The sequence below is a fragment of the Trachemys scripta genome, chromosome 2 (genome assembly GCF_013100865.1).
Source record: "Trachemys scripta elegans isolate TJP31775 chromosome 2, CAS_Tse_1.0, whole genome shotgun sequence".
Classification (NCBI taxonomy): Eukaryota; Metazoa; Chordata; order Testudines; family Emydidae; genus Trachemys; species Trachemys scripta.
Window position 1 is genome coordinate 196,915,330 of NC_048299.1, and position 5,202 is coordinate 196,920,531.

Sequence of the window (5,202 nt, forward strand, 5' to 3'; positions counted from 1 at the left end):
ATGCCAGCAGGGGCAAAGTGGCATGCTCTTCAAAATGGTGTCCCCCATCTGATACCAGACAAAAGCACATCCAATTTTGTCTCAGTACTGGACTGGGGACAAACCATGCAAAAAAAGGACTGTCAGATTTAAAACCAGATAAGTGTCCTCCCTAGTCACAGTGTTCTCAGAGAGCTACACAAATATAGTTAAAATAAGGGGTGTGCTCTCCTGTCCCTACTGCCCTATCAGTGGCAAATCTATGGTAGAAAATGGGCACAGTCAGGGCTGATACTAGCTACCAGATTGTAAATGGGATGTGCTGGTGACATCTCCAACCCATTTGTGAGAACAGAGCTACCAAAGTGCATGCAAAATCTTCAGAAGAAGGATGTGTTTACTGAAGCAATTAAGAGGTTTGAATTTTCCTAAAGTTATGTACATCCCTGCAAAATGCAGAGAAAATTCCACAATATAATGCCCTTTTATATCCAGCTGTCCCTCAAACAGCAAAAAGTTCTGTCAAAGCCCAGAAAAATTAAACAGGGCACAAAAGAGAACACTTTTATCAGCAATATTGGTAACAATTCCCTTCCACAGCATGGATAGCACAGTGAACCTGAACCTCGTGGTTCAGGAGCTCACCACAGCCTACCAGAAAGTGCCAACACATAACTGCTGGTTCTGAAAGAGAAAGGCTACCAGATTGTTTTGCCTATGAACTCATCAGTCCTATCCTGTTGAATGCATATTGTGTATCAAACTACACAAACGAACCCGAAGATCTGTATGATCAAACAGAACCATCTATAAACATTAACTCCCCATATCACACTTTAGAGAGAAGAATAATTATTCTCTTTTTGAACAAATATACATTTGTAATCATAAAAGAGTAAAGGAAATTATATTGTAGGGACTGTGTCATTAATAACTCCCGTTTTTCCTTCTCATCTTCCTCATTAGGCAGGGCTGTGGGGATATTTGAAGCTTGAACTACAGGCATTCATATTGTTATCACCATGGGTCAGCTAAAGGCTTTGTTCAGTTGTTCTATTAATCCCTGACCCTTAATCAGCTTTCCCATTTTACATTAAAATTCACCATGTACAGCAAAAATATTTGAACTGGAGGAAATTAATCTGATTAGATAACTAAATAATTTTCTTCCTGAGACACAACATGACATTACATATGCCAACCACAATTACATCTTTATAAAGTGCCTCATTACTCAGACCTGCAGATGAGAAATGCAGATTGTTTTTCAGTGCAAAAACAACTTCACACTCTTCAGGTACTAATTAAGAAATAAGTAATTTACACTGAAAGAGTACTTGAATGTGCATATTTGCAAAGCACTAGTTAAAGATACAAATTATACTTTTCTCCCCATCTCCTCCCCAGGACCGTCCCTACCCATACACAAACTACCAAATTGCTCCAAATTTCCTGGTGCCCTATGCAGCTGCGTGCTGCATCCAGTTCTAGGGGCCAGCCCAATCTCCTGGACGGCTGAGCCAGCCCCTCATGGACTGCGCACAGCAGGGCCCAGGAAAGCTCCCTCCGCCCTGCCCCACCCCTTTCCCTCAGCCCTTGCTCCGCTCCAGCCCTGCCTCCACTCCACTCCTTCCCCCTCAAACCCTGTCACCTGAGCTATGCGTCCCGTTGGACTGCAATAGGGGTCGGGGGGCCCGCCCTGCACTCACTGGGCGGCGGGAAGTGGAGCAACCCGGTCCCAGCCCGCTCCACTGGCTCCCAGCCACACCGCTGGTGAGTGCTGAGGGGCGGTTCCCCGCCTTCCCACAAACCTGGGAGCCTGGAGAGCAGAGCAGAGCAGGCTGGGGCCGGGTCGCTCAACTTCCAGCTGCCGCATGAGTGTGGGGGGCTGGCCCTACCCCTGCTGCCTTCCTGCACTGGCTTCCAGTGGCTTCCCCAGGAATTGAAATGGGGGGGTGGGTGTTTGAATTTACAGGGTGGGTATCAGGGCCACTGAGGGGCGAGACTGTGAGGGTGAAAGTGGGCTGTATGGCACCATAGTAAAAACTGAAAAATGTTTCATGACCATTTTATTAGATTTAACTCATTTTTTAAAATCATCACACAAATTAAAGTTGGCTACTCAAGCCTTCTATGAAGCACTACATCTACATCCTTCTTGGTTTCTTGTTATAATTTTGCACAACTCTGTTAATGAGCTTCTTGAATGCAATGTGTTCATCTTTGGTGGCTTCTCGTGTGTCCGGTACTTCCATTTCTTCAATTGATATGCTCATTAGTTCATTCACATGATCAGGCAGAAGGTGACTTCTTTCAGAACACAAAATTCTACTCAGTGATTAAAAAGAACGTTCAACTGTAGCTGTTGTGACTGGGAGTAGCAAGAGATGAATTCCTATTTCTTTCATCCCAGGAAACAGAACACAAAGATCGGGTCGAGCCACTAGTGATGCTAAAAAAGAAGTTGACGTCAAATCTTCATTCATTCGTCGTATGATATTCAAATTCTCTATTCTGTCCTAATTACATGGCAGCCCCATTGCTGGTAGTGCCTCACTCCACTGAACTGTTGGTGTTTTATAGGACAGGCATCTGTAAAACCTATGTAGAGGTTGAGTAGAATCTAGAAGTCGCTGTTGTAGATTTTAAAGAATCAAGTCTGTGTACTTTTTCAGTTGTCTTAACAAACACTCCTTCACTTAAGGATTCAATATAAATGCCTTCATTAGTCAACTTCTGGACTGAAGTCTTTGCTTCTTCCAGTACTTTTTCAATGGATAGATCTGATTGATCCAAATGTAGCTTCTATTGCTGGACAAAGATCTACTACTGTTGTAGCAGATGCCTGGATGGCATTGTTTAATGACCCAAGTGGTTTCAACAGTAGACTTACGAGAGAGAGAATGGCAATAGTCTTCTCTGAACGTAGTAACAAAAGTAATCCACCAGCCTCACTACTTAGATCCATCCCATCTTGGTAGATACTTTCCAAAGCCAGTAATAACAGCTGGAGTAATTTTAAGACAACAGCCAAGGATCGCTCATGAGAAAGCCAGCGGGTTTTCCCAGGTTGGACTAATTTGAACTTCAGTCCCAGTGTGACTTCTATATGAACTTCTATATTTTCCAAGATATTCAGTCTTTTTGGACTCTTGCTGAAAAAAGAATATAATTAAGACATTAAATTTATAGCTTTTTAAATGTCTTTTGAAGATTCTGCAGCTTGTACTAGTGCTAGTTGGAGTAGATGGCCTCTGCAGTGTGTATAGGAGAGATTAGGGTTACACTTTTCTCTGAGAAAAGCTTGTACTCCACCATGTCTTCCAGAGAAGTTTGCAGCTCCATCAAATGCGCAAGCAGCCATCTCTTTGGGGTCCAATTGATAAGCAGTTAACTCTTCTAAGATGTGGGTTGTCACAGATGCAGCCGATGTGTCTTCTATAACTTGAACATCTAGAAATGCATCTACTGGCCTACCCCTGACATCAAGATAACGTACACAATGACTTAATACTTGATACCCATTTGCATCGGTACATTCATCAGCCATGTATGCAAATTTTTTGAATGTGATGAGAGAATTCTTCACTTTAACTGTTGAGTCTTTCACTGTTGCACCGCATGCTTCTAGCCAGTCAGCTGAGTTTCTTGCAGAAAGATAGTGAGCATTTGCTGGTCTTGTTCAGAACCAGTGTTCAACTTCAGGATGAACAAGTGACAATGCACTTAACATTGGCTTCCAGTTTGTAGTGTGTGGTATCTCTTGCTTAAATAGAAAGTAGGATGCCACAGCCATGTTTGTTCACATGAACTGTGTTGCGTCTCCAGCATTCTTAACAGCTTCATTAAGTACTTCTAAAATTGGCTTTGAAAGTGAGTTTATAAGGCTTTCTGCATGTTGACACACTCCAGAGGCCTGGCCTTTTGCAGCCTCTTTCATGTAGTTTGTCAGCATTGGCTTTGCTGATCGGTTTGACAAACCAAGTTCCTCCACTTTTACCAGTTATAGCATTGGAAAGCTTTCCTTCTTCGTAAGCTTTTTTGCAAGAGGTTGCACCAGTAGCCATCTTTTGTAACTTCAATAAATGGGAACACTTTGACCGACAAACATAAGGAACTGCCTTTAGGTTTTGGAGACACTGTTTCTTCAGTAGGTAGCTGTATTTGTGCTTCGGGCTGGTCGGATGTAGATATACAACTTGAACCTTCAGATGACATGTTGATATATTCTTGGTTCTTGATGTGTTCTTCACCTTGGTTAGTTTTTGAGACTTTTGAGTGGAAAAAATATTGTATTGCTTTTTGTCTTTTCATTTTCACTTTGACCTGCAACATATAAAAGAGATACGAATAAAGTAAATGTTTTTTTAGGATAATACAAATTTAACATAAGGATAATGCAAGTTACACCAAAACAGATAACAGGTCTACATTTCTAAAAAAATATAATTTAAAAACAAAATGTATTTAATTTAAATTGACTTTTGAAAAGTAAGCCCTTATGGGATAAGAGGGAAGTCCTCTCATGGATCAGTAACTGGTTGAAAGATGGGGAACAAAGGGTAGGAATAAATTATCATTTTTCAGAATGGAGAGAGATAAATAGTGGTATCCCGGAGGGGTCAGTACTGGGACCATTACTGTTCAACATATTCATAAATGATCTGGAAAAATGGGTAAACAGTGAGGTGGCAAAATTTGCAGATGATACAAAACTATTCAAGATAGTTAAGTCCCAGGCGAAGAGTTACAAAGGCATCTCACAAAACTGGGTGACTGGGCAACAAAATGGCAGATGAAATTCAATGTTGATAAATGCAAAGTAATACACATTAGAAAACAATCTCAACTATACATACAAAATGATGGAGTCTGAATTAGCTGTTAACACTCAAGAACGAGATCTTGGAGTCATTGTGGATAGGTCTCTGAAAACATCCACTCAATGTGCAGCGGCAGTCAAAAAAGCAAACAGAATGTTGGGAATTATTAAGAAAGGGATAGATAATAAGACAGAAAATATCATATTGCCTCTATGTAAATCCATGGTACGTGCACACCTTGAATACTGTGTGCAGATCTGGTCACCCCATCCCAAAAAAGATATATTGGAATTGGAAAAGGTACAGAGATGGGCAACTAAAATGATTAGGGGTATGAAACAGGAGGAGAGATTAAAATGACTGGGAATTTTCAGCTTAGAAAAGAGACGACTAAGGGGGG